General features: G+C 46.5%; 1 protein-coding gene across 1 annotated transcript in view; it reads right to left on the bottom strand.

Moving 5' to 3' along the window:
* fbxo4 (F-box protein 4) overlaps positions 1 to 9,965 on the bottom strand; it is a 77,954-nt gene extending 67,989 nt beyond the window's left edge. The window contains exons 1-4 of the mRNA XM_073047994.1: positions 9,950 to 9,965; positions 9,725 to 9,845; positions 2,588 to 2,685; positions 1,734 to 1,826 (exon numbers count right to left, since the gene is read on the bottom strand). The gene's annotated coding sequence lies outside the window, so the exon portion shown is untranslated. The remainder of the gene's footprint in view (positions 1 to 1,733; positions 1,827 to 2,587; positions 2,686 to 9,724; positions 9,846 to 9,949) is intronic.
* Between the last annotated feature and the right edge of the window lie 5,981 nt (positions 9,966 to 15,946).

Raw genomic sequence — 15,946 nt, 5'->3', positions numbered from 1 at the left:
AGGCCCACCTTCGTATTCTGACTTCTCATCAGTCCTGATGAAGGGTTTCAGCCTGAATCATCAACTGTTTTTTTATTTTCACAGATGCTGCCTGGTCTGCTGAGTTCCTTAAGCATTCTGTGAGCGTTGCTGTCTGCTTGATCTATTTTTGTGGTTGAGACTTACTGTCTGATATGGCCCAAGTGCAGAGAGAGAGAGGCTCTGAAGCCGGCGACAGCTCACTTTAACTTTAACGAGACTGTTGCAGAATTTAAAGGACAAGAGAAAAGAATAACTGCTAGACCATCAGGGACGTTAACTAAAACTCTAAAACTAAAAGTACCAATGTAGCAGCTGGAAGCCATAACGAAATACTAATGAATACTGCTCCTTCACAGCGTCAGTCAAAACGGTAGCCCTTTTACCCAGACAAGTACGAAGGTGAGCAGGGAGGCTAAATGTTGCTGTGCTTTTCGCCAAGTTCGACAAGACTGGAACGGAAAAAGGAAGTTAAATACCACCATAATGAAATAGTAATTAGCCGGAACATGCATCCTTACCGGCACACTTGCCAAACCGATTGTGCAGCCTGCTTGTGCAAGGCCTGAAGTCCATGGTTGTGACACGTTGACCCCATGAACACTTCCTCAGCTTTTATTTTGCTCTCTTTTTGCACTGCTTAATTTATTTTACATAAACTGCACACTTCTTTTTGTAAACTATAATTTATTTATTATTGTGTATTGCCCTGTACTGCTGGGACAAAACAACATGTGCCAGCGATATTAAAACTGATTCTGATAATTCAGTGATTCATTGATAGTATTGCATTGTACTGCCGCTGCTAAGTTAATGTGTTAGTGATGTTATCGTGTGTGGTGATATTAAACACGATGCTGATTCTGGCTTTGATAATTCAGTGATTCATTCTACTGAGAATCAGTGCAAAGTGAACGACATTCTTTATGTTTTTATGCGAAGGTGTTATGACGGGTCGTATGTCCCTACCTCCAGCTGAAATATTGAAGAATCTTCCTATCAGCTCGTTGACCCTGCACTTTGTCCATGTTTGGTGATATAGGGCACCTAGTGTCGCTCTGCGCTGCATTTGTATTTATTTAGAGATACAGAACAGACCCTTCCAGACATTTGTGCCACCCCTCCTGCAATCCCCCAGTTTAACCCCAGCCGAATGGCTGAACGATTTACAATGACCCATTAACCTTCCAACTGGACTGTGGGAGGAAACCCTCGGTATACGGACTGCTCACAGAGATGCTGCGATTGAACACCGAACTCGATGTCCCGAGCCGTTGCAACGTTGTGCAACCCCCTACACCACTGCAAGTTTAGTTGCATCAGGCCCTTGAGCCAGAGCAAGTAACTTTCCTCTCCTGACAATGAACTGATTCCACAGCCTACAGACTCGCTTTTAAGGACTCTACGATGTGTTCTAGATATTTATTGCTTATTTTATGATAATTATTATTACATTCTTTTCTTTTTGCATTTCTACAGTTTGTTATCTTTTGCACTGTTTGTCTGTCTTAAGTGCGGTTTTTAATTTGTCCTGTTGTGTTTCTTTCTCTTTACTGTAACTGCTCACAAGAAAGCAAACTTCAGGAATGTATATAGTGATGGATATGTACTTTGATAATAAATTTACTTTGGACTTTGAATTCAGTGTTACCGCAGAACTTTCTGTTCACTCCTTGTCTCTTGTAATCTTTACTGCACGAGGAGCTGGCGCTCACCTCTTGTGATGAAAAGCCATTGACCTGAAGTGCGTCCTCGTGCCGTCCTTCCTCGCAGGTGGAGGGCCAGGTAGTGTCGTGGAGGCAGAAAGTCTGTAGAAGGACTTGGACAAGTTAGTAGAACAAGCAAAGAAGTGACAGATGGAATACCGAAGTGTATGGCCATGCACTTTGGCAGAAGGAGCAAAAGTAGAGGCTGTTTTCTAAATGGGGAGTGAACTCAGAAATCAGAGATGCAAGTGGACTTGTGCAGGATTCCCTGAAGGTTTACTGGCAGGTTAGTCAGTCGTAAGGAAGCTAAATGCAATGTTAGCATTCATTTCACGAGGACAACAGCATAGAAGCGAGGATGTAATGCTAAGGCTTTATAAGTTGCTGGTCAGACCACGTGGCCGATTTTGGGCCTTTTTTCTAAGGAAGGATGTACTGGCCCTGGTGAGGGCCAGAGTAGTTCTTGAGAATGATCCCAGGAATGAAAGGGTTAAAATGTGAGCAGCATTTGATGGCTCTGGGCCTGTATTCACTGGAGTTTGAAAGAATGGGGGGGGAAGGGGCTGGGATCTCAAAGATTCAAAGTATCTATAAATTATACAACCTTGAGATCTGTCTGCTTACAGCCAGCCACAAGGCAAGAAACCTTTTGCACATTGGCTATTTGTCTGCCGTTGTCATGTGTAGTTTTTCATTGATCCCACTGTGTTTCTATGTACTTACTGTGAATGCCCACGAGTAAATTAATCTCAATTTACTTTCAGCTTTTCCTTAAAGGGTTATGGGGCAAATGTGGCAAAATAAAAACTGTCATGATTGAATGGCAGAGCCGACTGGATGGGCCGAGTGGCCTAATCACTTACCGTGTCTTATTGAGTATTTCCAGAACAGACTTTATCCCTATTCCCAGCATCCACTTTGCTGTTGGAATTCTCTTCCATCTGCTGCACAAAATGCCCATCTGTCAAGTCAAAACGAGGCTAGGTTAGACTCAACGACTGTTACTATACTTAACCATCTCTGTGCAGAGGGAAGAGTTAGAGATCTCTGTTAGCGTGTAGAGTCAGTGATCACTCTGTGTACATTCTCCCCATGACCACGCGCGTTTCCTCCAGGTTCTTCCCACATTCCAAAGACGTACTGTTTGGCGTTAGTGAGCTGTCGGCGTGCTATGCTGGTGCTGGAAGCGCGGTGACACTTTGTGGGCTGCCCCCCGTAACGTCCTCAGACCGTGTTGCTTGTTGACACAAACGATGTACCTCGCTGTATGATCTGATGTATATGTGACAAATGAAACAAATCTCTCATCACATTGCGCTGTTCCTGCAATCTAGACTCAGTTCTGATGAAGGCCCTCACGCACCAGACACGTTAACTGTTTCCCTTCGCATAGTGATTTAGAATCAGAATCAGGTTTAATATCACCGGCGTATGTTGTGAAATTCATTGTTATGCAGCAGTGGCACATTGCAATACATAAAAGACATAAATTATATTAAGAAAGAGAAAAAGAATACAATACAAAAGAAAGAGAGACATGTGATTATAAACACAAGCTATTCTGCAGACGCTGGAAATCCACAGCAACACTGGAGGAACTCAGCAGGTCAGGCAGTGTCTGTTAACAAACCTCTCCATAGACGATGTTGCTGGCTGAGAGCCTTCATCAGGACTGGAAAGGAAGGGGGAAGATCCCAAAATAAAAAGGTGGGGGAGGGGAGGAGGATAGCTCGAAGGTGATGGGTGAAGCCAGGTGGGTAGGAAAGATAAAAGGCTGGAGAGGAAGGAATCTGATAGGAGGGGAAGGTGGACTCCCGTAGGAGAAAGGGATTATCATTATATAATATGTAGTTCAAAAAGAGAATAAAATCATGAGGTCGTGTTCATGGGCTCGTTGTCCATTCAGAAATATGATGGTGGAGGGAAGAAGCTGTTCTTGGAAAAACTCCTCCCATACAAAAAACTCAACCATCTTGCTTATTTTTTATACAGGAGGAGGGACTTGGGGGTTGATATGCCTGTTCTGTTTTGCTTGGTTTTTATGTGGGAGGAGGGATTTGGGGTCAATGTGCCTGATCTGTATTGCTCAGTTTTTGTGTGGGAGGAGGGATTTAGATGTTGACATGCCTGATACGTTTTGCTCGTTTTCTAAGTGGGAGGAGGGATTTAGGGGTCGGTGTGCCTATTCTGTTTTGCTCAATTTTAGTGGTGGGGGGGGGAGGAATTTCGGGGTTAATGTACCTGTACCATTTTTGTTCATTTTTTTTGGCGGAGGAGGGGCGGATTTGGGAGTTGACATGCCTGATCTGTTTTTGTTTGTATTTTTTCCGCGGGGAGGTGAGATTTGGAGTTTGGTGATCGTGCTGCCTTTCTTTTCCTGCTTGGTTTCATGGCTACCCAGAGAACGGAGTTTCCGTGTCTCCTGCCCTGTCTCAGAGTTTGGAGTAGACGGCCCTTTCCTGTAATCGACCACCATCTTGTCAGCAACTCAGCCCTGACTGTGCCTCAGCCTACTGTCTATCTATTATCTAGTAATACTAGATAATATCAGAGGTGTTGCTCTGATCCAGCAACACCTTCACCTTAGGATCATCTCCTGTCTTCAAATCCTTCTGCAGTGTTAAGAGCTGCCTTATAGAAGTGTGAGAAGCATAGATTATTCATCCCCAGGAGGGAAGATTTGATAGAGGGATACAAAATGATGTATCCCTTTGCATCATTTTGTATCCCTCTATCAAATAGAGAGTGTAAGTGCAAACTGGCTTCTTCCACTGAGCTTGGGTGAGATTAGAACTTGAGGTCATGGGTTAAGGGTGAAAGGTGAAGTATTTAAAGGGAACACGAGGGGAAACCTCTTCACTCAGAGGGTGGTGAAAGTGTGGAATGAGCTTCCAGTGCAGGTGGTGAATGTGATTTTGAATTCAACATTTAAGGGAAGTTTGGACAGGTACATGGATGGGAAGGGTATGGAGAACTATGGTCCAAGTACAAACCAATGGGATTAGGCAGATTATCTGGTTCGACATGTACTAGACGGGCCAAACAGCCTATTTCTGTGCTGTAGTTTTCTATGACTGCAATGTTTAAGAGAAGTTTGGACAGGTACGTGGATGGGAGAGGTACAGAAGGCTATAGTCCAGGTGCAGGTTGATGAGAGTAGGCAGAGTAACAGCATACACCAGGTAGGCCAAAGGGCCTGTTACTGAGAGGCAATGTTCTATGACTGTGACTATAAGGGGTTGATAAGAGTCCTTTCCCCAGCGTAGGGGAATCCAAAACTAGGAATGTAGGTTAGAGAGGAAAGATTTAAAAGTGACCGGCGGGGCAACTTTTCCACACAGAGGGTGGTGAGTATATGGAATGAGCTGCCTGAGGAGGTGGTGGGGACAGGAACAACATTTAAGAAGCACTTGGCATGGACTCAGTGGGTACATGAAGGGGCGGTGCTTGGAGTGATATGAGCTGAACTCAAGAAATTGGGACTGGAGGGGTGGGCACCGTGGTCGGCATGGACTAGATGGGCTGAAGAGCCTGTACCTGTGCTGTATTGCTCTGTGAAAGCTGTGGTTGTATCACCATCTGGTATGGAGGGGAGGGGCCACTGTGCAGGATCGGGAAAAGCTACAGAAAGTTGTAAACTCAGTCATCTCCATAACGGGCATCAGCCTCCCCAGCATCAAGGACATCTTCAAAGGCAATACCTCAGAAAGGTGGCATCTGTCATTAAAGACCCCCATCACCCAGGCCATGCCCTCTTCTCATTGCTACCATCAGGGAGGAGGTACAGGAGCCTGAAGGCACACACTCAACATTTCAGGAACAGCTTCTTCCCCTCCACCATCAGATTTCTGAATGGACAATGAGTCCATGTACACAAACTTAGTATTACTTTTCCTCTCTTTCTGTACTACTTACTTAATTTAATTTTTATAGATACTTCTCATTGTAATTTACAGTTTTTATTATTAAGTATTGCAATGTACTGCTGCCACAAAACAACAAATTTCACCACGTATGCCAGTGATAGTAAAACCGATTCTGATTACAATCATTCAGACAGATTAGTCACAGGATATAACTTCCTCTGCTTCCTCACATCAAACGCTGCTCTCGCGAGAGAACGTTCGAAGTCACCCCGGTGACCTGTTGTCTCTTATCCAACCCCGCTGTCTCGCGGCTGACCCGACCGGTGTGATTGGAGGAGAAGAGGGAAGGAGTGTGTAATGCCACCAAAAGCAATGCCATGACACAACAGGAAACGCAGATGGAGTGTACAACCCAAGTAAACAAACAATAAGGAGAAAATAGAAATGAGATCATAGCAGGAGGCAGCTGGAATCAGACAGCTGAGGAACTGTTGAATATTAGTTTTTCGTCATATACACCAGGGTGCAATTAAATCCCTCGCTCGCGTGAAGCTCACAGAGTAAAGAGTGACCATGGTAATACATGCAGACTGGGGCAAAGACTATCGTCCAGCGTTGCGAGAGAGAAGCGAGCTTCTGTGCATACATTTTGTGGGATCTCTCTTGTTCACACAGTACTGGAGGGCATGGGCTAGGAGAGTCTGGATAGGCTGGGTCTTTCCTTGGAGAGGAGGAGGAGGGACCTTTTCTAGGCTAATAGAATCAAGATGGTCACACCCTTTTGAGGAAACCACCAATTAGTGCACACAGGTTTCAGGTGAGAGGGAGGAGAATTAATTGGAAGTTGAGAGACAACATTTTTAATGCAAGTTGCCAGAGGGAATTGTTGAGGCAGGTATAATTACAGCATTTAAAAGGCAGGTAATTAGTAAATTGGTTTACTTTATCACTTTCCTTTATTTCATTTGGACTGAGATACAGTGTGCTAAGCAGCCTATCAAGACCGCACCACCCAATTACACCCATAGCTTACTCAATCATGAGTCTCTGGGGAATGTGGGAGGAAACCAGAGCGCTCAGAGGAAACCTACTCGGTCATGGGGAGAACATGCAAACTCCTTACAGAGAGCGTTGGGAACCGAACCCCTTTTGCTGACGCTGTAAAGTGTTACGCTAACCATGTCTGCCCCAACCAGGTAACTACCACGTTTACTGAGGTACAGTACAGTGAAAAACTTTGTTTTGTGTGCCGATCAGTTCATTACAACAGTGCAGTGAGGTAGTATAAGGGGAAACAATAACAGAATGCAGAATAAAGTGTTATAATTACAGAGAAAGTGTCATGCAGGCAGACAGGTGAAAGTCATGATGAGGTAAATTGTGAGGTGGAATCCATTTAGCATACAGGAGCACCTTTCAATCGTCCAAATGTAACACCTGCTCAATAGACTGGTCTACGTCTAGGGGAAGAAGTCCAGCCACTCTCCAACCCCACCTCCCGTATACGCAGGTGCCGTGGAAAACAAGTTAATGCAGCGACGCAGACACAATATCAAACTCACACCAGATACCGTTATAGAATATACTTTATAGATTTTACTCGAACTGAAAGGTTACTAACAATACAGTATATGTGAAGGAAAATAAAATAAAATAAAAGGTGCCAAAACTTATCAAAGTTCAGTCAGTTTAGTGCACATCGTTGGAGCTCAACCATCGAACCACTCGACCCCTCGTCGCTTTCCGCTGACCTCCACGTCCTCGCACCTGGGACCACCCCGGTGGTCGACCGAGCAGTGCAGCGCAGGTCCACCTTCCTCGGCGTCTCCTTCCCCCTCCCCTGAAAAGACCGCAAAACCCCCAAGCTCCCAGACTCACAAGACAAAATAACATTACCCCATTGGTTAACAAATGAATACAATCCCGATATCAGCAAGTCTAAAGCTAAACAACTGCAAGAGAAAGCACTGCAAGAGATAACAAAGAAGCATTCCTACTCTTAACAAAACAAAGAAGCCATTTTGATTAACGTACACAGTACATTGTACACAATGATACACGGATAGGAAAGGTTTAGAGAGATATGGGCCAAGTACAGGCAAATGGGATTAGCATGCTTTGGCAATTAGTTGGTGTTCATGGTCCAAAGGTTCTTCAGAAGTCAAGGATGAGGTATGAATCCTGCCTGACAAATCTGTTAGAATTCTTCAAGGAAGTAACAAGCAGGGCAGACAAAGGAGAGGCAGTGGATGTCATTTACTTGAATTTTCAGAAGGTATTTGATAACGTGCCACACATGAGGCTGCTGAACCAGATATAATCCAATGGTATTACAGGAAATATACTGGCATGGACAACGGAATGGCTGACAGGCAGGAGGCAGTGAGAGGGAATAAAAGGGGCCTTTTCTGGTTGGCTGCCAGTGACTAGTGGTGTTCCTCAGGGGTCAGTATTGGGACCGCTATGTTTCACATTGTTTGTCAATGATTTGGATAATGGAATTGATGGCTTTGCGGCAAAGTTTGCGGATGATACGAAGACAGGTGGAGGGGTAGGTAGTGCTGAGAAAGCAATGCAATTGCAGCAGAACCGAGACAAATTGGAAAAGTGGCAGATGGAATACAGAGTTGGGAAATTTATGATAATGCATTTTAGTAAAAGGAACAATAGTGCAGACTATTATCTAAATGGGGAGAAGGTTCAAACATCAGAGGGACTTAGGAGTCCTCGTGCAAGACTCCCAGAAGATTAATTTACAGATTGAGTCTGTGGTAAAGAAGGCAAATGTGATGCTGGCATTTATTTCAAAGGGATTAGAATAAAGCAAGAAGTTGATGTTGAGTCTTTATAAGACACTAGTCAGGCCGCACTTGGAGTATTGTCAACAGCTTTGGGCCCCACATCTCAGAGAGGATGTGTTGTCATTGGAGAGAGTCCAGAGGAGGTTCAGGAGGATGATTCCGGGAATGAAGGGGTTAACATATGAGGAATGTTTGTCAGCTTTGGGCCTGTACTCACTGGAATTTAGAAGAATGCGGAGGGATCTCATTGAAACTTACCTCATTTTGAAAGGACTAGATAAGGTGGATGTAGAGAGGATGTTTCCTCTGGTGAGGGTGTCCAGAACCAGAGGGCACAGCCTCAAAATTGAGGGCCTTTGAGAAAAGGAGTAAGGAGAATTTCTTTTTTTACCCAGAGAATAGTAGATCTGTGGAATACGCTGCCACAGACTGCAGTGGAGGCCAAGTTCGTGGGTATATTTAAGGTGGAAGTTGATTGTTCACTGATTGGTCAGGGCATCAAAGGTTATGGTGAGAAGGCAGGTGTATGGGGTTGAGTGGGATCCAGGATCAGCATTGATGGAATGTAGAAGAAGACTTGATGGGCTGAATGGCCTAATTCTGCTCCTATGTCTTATGGTGTTATAGAGTTATTTCTAGAAATTTCTACGGTTGTACCATGGAGGGCATTCTAATTGATTGCATCACCCTCTCGTGTGTGAGGGGCCACTGCACAGGATCAGAAAAAGCTGCAGAAAGTTGTAAACTCTGCCAGCCCCCTCATGGGCACTCACCTCCCAGCATCAAGGACACCTTCAAAAGGTGATGACTCAAAAAAGGTGGCATCAACCGTTAAGGATCCCCTTAATGTTGCTACCATCAGGGAGGAGGTACAGGAGCCTGAAGGCACACACTCAATAATTCAGGAACATCTTCTTCCATCCTCTGCCATCCGATTTCTGAATGGACAATGAGCCCATGAACACTACCTCAGTACTTTTCCCTCTGTTTTTGCGCTGTATTTAATTTTTTGCATGACTATGTGTGTGTGCTTGCTATCTTGAATGTGCTGTGTATGTTTTGCACCTTGGCCCCAGAGGAACATAGAAAATAGAACATAGAATAGTACAGCACAGTACAGGCCCTTCGGCCCACAATGTTGTGCCGACCCTCAAACCCTGCTTCCCATATAACCCCCGACCTTAAATTCCTCCATATTCCTGTCTAGTAGTCTCTTAAACTTCACTAGTATGTCTACCTCCACCACTGACTCAGGCAGTGCATTTCATGCACCAACCACTCTCTGAGTGAAAAACCATCCTCTAATATCCCCCTTGAACTTCCCTCCCCTTACCTTAAAGCCATGTCCTCTTGCAATGAGTAGTGGTGCCCTGGGGAAGAGGCGCTGACTGTCCACTCTGTCTATTCCTCTTAATATCTTGTACACTTGTCTTGTTCGGCTGTATCCATGCATGCTTGAATGAAAATTACATTTGAAATTGATTTGATTAACTTTTTTTAAATTTACGACAGTAATCGTAATTTAAAATCTTATTATTATGAATTGCAAAGTACTTACTTTGCTGCTGCAAAATGACAAATTTCACAAGATAGGCCAGAGAATTTAAAGCCGAGTCTGATTCTGATTCATTAACTGTTTCAAGAGCAAGCAACGGACAGGACAGATGAGCTGAGAGAAGAAAAGATTAAGGAAAAAGCAGTCCTGGTTGTCTCATACCCAGACTTGAGATAACAGTCAACCTATAAAACAGCCTGGCTGAAATACCGTGACATCTGAGACTGAAAACTATGAGGTTTCTGCAAAAATACGGAAGCAACTGCACATATTTGCTGGCAAGTTTACTGAACAGTTTCACATATATCCGTGAATATAAAAAAATGCAAGCAAGAATAGGGAAGTTAAACGCCAAGAGGCAGTGTTGCGACTAGCATAACATTATTACAGCACCAGCGACCTAGGTTCAATTCCCACCGCTGTCGGTGAGGAGTTTGTACACTCTCCACATGATCCATGTGGTATCCCTCCAGTTTCTTCCCACCCTTCAAAGACGTTCAGTGTGGTAGCTTCATCGGTCACATGGGTGTACTTGGGTGGCGTGAGCTCCTTGGGCTGAACGGAGATGAGGAGGAACTGCTTTTCCCAGAGAGGTGAATCTGTGGAATTCTCTGCCCAATGAGGCAGTGGAGGCTCCCTCAGTAAATATATTTAAGATAAGGTTGGATAGATTTTTGCGTAATAGGGGAATTGGGGAAAAGGCAGGCAGATAGAGATGAGTCCATGGCCTTAAAGTGACTGACAGAGTTCCTACCACCCCAGAGCAAACCCACCATCACTGTACAGTGACCGGCAGAGTTCCTACCACCCCAGAGCAAACCCACCATCACTGTACAGTGACCGGCAGAGTTCCTACCACCCCAGAGCAAACCCACCATCACTGTACAGTGACCGGCAGAGTTCCTACCACCCCAGAGCAAACCCATCATCACTGTACAGTGACCGACAGAGTTCCTACCACCCCAGAGCAAACCCACCATCACTGTACAGTGACCGGCAGAGTTCCTACCACCCCAGAGCAAACCCATCATCACTGTACAGTGACCGACAGAGTTCCTACCACCCCAGAGCAAACCCACTATCACTGTACAGTGACCGACAGAGTTCCTGCCACCCCAGAACAAACCCACCATCACTGTACAGTGACCGACAGAGTTCCTACCACCCCAGAGCAAACCCACCATCACTGTACAGTGACCGGCAGAGTTCCTACCACCCCAGAGCAAACCCACCATCACTGTACAGTGACCGGCAGAGTTCCTACCACCCCAGAGCAAACCCACCATCACTGTACAGTGACCGGCAGAGTTCCTACCACCCCAGAGCAAACCCATCATCACTGTACAGTGACCGACAGAGTTCCTACCACCCCAGAGCAAACCCACTATCACTGTACAGTGACCGACAGAGTTCCTGCCACCCCAGAATAAACCCACCATCACTGTACAGTGACCGACAGAGTTCCTACCACCCCAGAGCAAACCCACCATCACTGTACAGTGACCGGCAGAGTTCCTACCACCCCAGAGCAAACCCACCATCACTGTACAGTGACCGGCAGAGTTCCTACCACCCCAGAGCAAACCCACCATCACTGTACAGTGACCGACAGAGTTCCTACCACCCCAGAGCAAACCCACCATCACTGTACAGTGACCGACAGAGTTCCTACCACCCCAGAGCAAACCCACCATCACTGTACAGTGACCGACAGAGTTCCTACCACCCCAGAGCAAACCCACCATCACTGTACAGTGACCGGCAGAGTTCCTACCACCCCAGAGCAAACCCACCATCACTGAACAGTGACCGACAGAGTTCCTACCGACCCAGAGCAAACCCACCATCACTGTACAGTGACCGACAGAGTTCCTACCGACCAGAGCAAACCCACTATCTGTACAGTGACCGATAGAGTTCCTACTGACCAGAGCAAACCCACCATCACTGTACAGTGACCGACAGAGTTCCTACCAACCCAGAGCAAACCCACCATCACTGTACAGTGACCGACAGAGTTCCTACCGACCAGAGCAAACCCACTATCACTGTACAGTGACCGACAGAGTTCCTACCGGCCAGAGCAAACCCACCATCACTGTACAGTGACCGACAGAGTTCCTGCTGTCCTCCAACAAAGGACATTTCTAATAGTCTTCAGTAAACACACATGACACAGCACCAGGCACCATGTGGAATTGTAATTATCAGATTCTTGCACTAAATTCACACAGAGTTCACCTTCAAAAACATTTTCTACACCCATGGGATTCTTTCACAGTCTCTGCTGCCGGCTCCAGCAGCTAAAAACGTCCTCAGTAAAGGCTGCCGTTAAACAGTGACTGAGGCAGCAAAGGCAAGGTCAGTCAACACACAAAACACCATAAGACTTTGGACTGGAATCAGGCCATTTGGCCCATCGAGTCTGCCCTGCCATTCCATCATGGCTGATTTATTGACCCTCTCAACCCCATTCACCTGCTTTCTCCTGTAACCTTTTACACCCTGACTAATCAACAATGTACCCAATGACTTGGCCTCCACAGTTGTCTGTGGCGATGAATTCCACAGATTTACCACCCTCTGGCTAAAGAAATTCCTCTTCAGCTCTATTCTAAATTGATGTCCCTCTAGCCTGAGTCTGTGCCTCTGGTCCTAGACTCTGCCGCTATAGGAAACATCCTCTCCACATCCACTCTATCTGTACCCTCTGGTCCTAGACTCTGCCGCTATAGGAAACATCCTCTTCACATCCACTCTATCTATACCCTCTGGTCCTAGACTCTGCCACTATAGGAAACATCCTCTCCACATCCACTCTATCTATACCCTCTGGTCCTAGACTCTGCCACTATAGGAAACATCCTCTCCACATCCACTCTATCTGTGTCCTCTGGTCCTAGACTCTGCCACTATAGGAAACATCCTCTCCACATCCACTCTATCTGTGTCCTCTGGTCCTAGACTCTGCCACTATAGGAAACATCCTCTTCACATCCATTCTATCTGTGCCCTCTGGTCCTTGACTCCCCCACTATAGGAAACATCCTCTCCACATCCACTCTATCTGTGTCCTCTGGCCCTAGACTCTGCCGCTATAAGAAACATCCTCTCCACATCCACTCTATCTGTGTCCTCTGGCCCTAGATTCTGCCACTACAGGAAACATCCTCTCCACATCCACTCTATCTGTGCCCTCTGGTCCTAGACTCTGCCACTATAGGAAACATCCTCTCCACATCCACTCTATCTGTGTCCTCTGGCCCTAGACTCTGCCGCTATAGGAAACATCCTTTCCACATCCACTCTATCTGTGTCCTCTGGCCCTAGACTCTGCCGCTATAGGAAACATCCTCTCCACATCCACTCTATCTGTGTCCTCTGGCCCTAGACTCTGCCGCTATAGGAAACATCCTTTCCACATCCACTCTATCTGTGTCCTCTGGCCCTAGACTCTGCCGCTATAGGAAACATCCTCTCCACATCCACTCTATCTGTGTCCTCTGGCCCTAGACTCTGCCGCTATAGGAAACATCCTCTCCACATCCACTCTATCTGTGTCCTCTGACCCTAGACTCTGCCGCTATAGGAAACATCCTCTCTACATCCACTCTATCTGTGTCCTCTGGCCCTAGACTCTGCCACTATAGGAAACATCCTCTCCACATCCACTCTATCTGTGTCCTCTGGCCCTAGACTCTGCTGCTATAGGAAACATCCTCTCCACATCCACTCTATCTGTGTCCTCTGACCCTAGACTCTGCCGCTATAGGAAACATCCTCTCGACATCCACTCTATCTGTGCCCTCTGGTCCTAGACTCGATGTTTCCTATAGTGGCAGAGTCTCTATGTTGGCTTTTCAATATTCAATAAATTTTAATTAGATGACCCCCTCACCCCCTCCATCCTCCAAAACTCCAGTAAGTACAGGCCCAGAGGAAGCAGTGTTTCAATCATACTCAAGCAGAAGGAGACATCGTAGGTCAAAGTGATGACCGCAAGAGTTAAACAGGTTCTCAGCTGCACAGAGGGGCAGTGGCTGCAAATCAGGTACAGGATTCTTCGGGTTTAAGATGGCGCTACCGAAGACATGCGACAGCTTACCAGTTGTTCAAACGCAAAGGAATTTGATAAAAAGCATTACTAATTACATTCTTCTTTGAGGTGAATTATGCTGAGCTATCTCCTCAAACAATGAAACGGCAAGTGAGGGCAAAGTGAATCTGTGAGATGTGCCCTGCTGGTGCGCTGCAAAATTGACACACTTGGAGTTGGAGCCGTGCTCTTGGAGTGAACGATTCAGAGAGGACAGAGGAGTCGCAACGTCCGTCCAGCTGGCCTGGGGGCAAGGGTGGATTGCTCTAGGTGCCAAGCTGATTTGGAGAGGTCGAGAACGTATTCTTCGACAGCGAAATCCAGGTCTGAAGCGAATCCCTGGGCGACGTGTTCTAGACCTGGAGCGATTCGCTGCAATGAGCCCCAGATCCTAATGTGAGGCACAATACACTGTTGGGACAATCTAAACAGTGGCCCAGATAGACTGGAGAGGCAGGGTGTCGAGTGCAGGGCGAGGATGGATGTCAAGAAATTAAAGAAATCCCGTCAGGATGACAGTAGAGGAGTCCATGGAATGACATGTCAGGGTGGGAGTGGGAAGTAGGGAAGTGGCTGGAAGTGTTTCTGGGAAAACAGAGAAGGAAACAAAATTGATGATAGAAGGCCTGAATGATGCAAATGGGAAGTGGGCACGAGATTGACTGTAGGTTTGGTTATGGGACAAGTGGGCCGGAGATTGGCTATAGGTTTCTACCTGTTGTAAAAGCCTATAAAAGCAAATGTTTAGCTAGTGGAGTACTCAGTGGAAATTAGCAGTACTTCAATTAATGGACTCGGTTTATTTATTTATTTAACGATACAGCACAGAACAGGCTCTTCCGACCCACTGGGCCACACCGCCCAGCAACCCACTGATTTAGCCCCGGCCTAACCACAGGACAATTTACGAATGACCAATTAACCTACTAACCAGTATGTCTTTGGTCTGTGGGAGGAAACTGGAGCACCTGGAGGAAACCCCAAGCACACACGGGAAGAACGTACAAACTTTCTTACTGAGGGCACCGGAATTGAACTCTGAACTCTGACAGCTTGAGCTGTACTAGCGTTACACTAACTGCTGTGCTACCATGGCACCCCAGTAGGCTCGAGGGCCTGTTTTTGTGCTCTGTGACTTGGTGACTCTAGCGCTAAGCAGCAAACCAGCATTTTGTAGATGGAACTGAGTAAACTCACAACCACCGCATTGGATCACTTGCCCTATCGGTTTGTGAACAGTTCAACGGCTAATGGCAAGAGGGAGACTTTAAGAACATCCCTGTTCTCACCAATCAGTCTGGTTGGTTGTCCATCATGTCCAAGAATGACAGGACGCCTGTGCTGGAGAGTTTTTAAAGTGGAAAAGTGTTGCACTGGGACAGTTCCACTCTCTCGACCTCACAAGCCTGGGTGCAGAGGTATGAGTGATATCCACAAACTGGGGTCTTCCTTAGTTGCAGTGGATAACCATGACGTCTTCTGTGCCTTGTCCTGCCCTTTGCTCTCCATGGAGTGTTGTAGAACCACCTTCCTGGCCGTTCAATCTCACTGTAGATCTCAGCCACCCAGTCTGCCGGAGCTGGCATGCCCCCATCTCACCGGGGTGTGTAGCCCACTGGCTCCCACAGCTGGTTTAGCCCACCCGTCGAAGTGGTGTAGCAGGGTGTGGCCATAGGTGAGAACTGAGCGTCTGGTGAAGCCCAGGGTGAATGAGGTGCCCCAGGAGGGAACTGGCAAGCCCTTTCACCCCTAGAAACCCCTCCCAACCCAGCAATCAGACTAACTACTGCTCTCCAATCCAGGATCCAATGTTCATCCGTAGTGCTGTTAGGAAACACATACCCTGCCTGGCACACCACTGGCCTGGAGACAGCTTTGCAGGCTCGGTCTAAATGAGCTCAACA

This window comes from Hemitrygon akajei, chromosome 6 (genome assembly GCF_048418815.1).
Source record: "Hemitrygon akajei chromosome 6, sHemAka1.3, whole genome shotgun sequence".
NCBI lineage: Eukaryota > Metazoa > Chordata > Chondrichthyes > Myliobatiformes > Dasyatidae > Hemitrygon > Hemitrygon akajei.
This window is presented reverse-complemented; position numbering and strand designations above follow the sequence as displayed.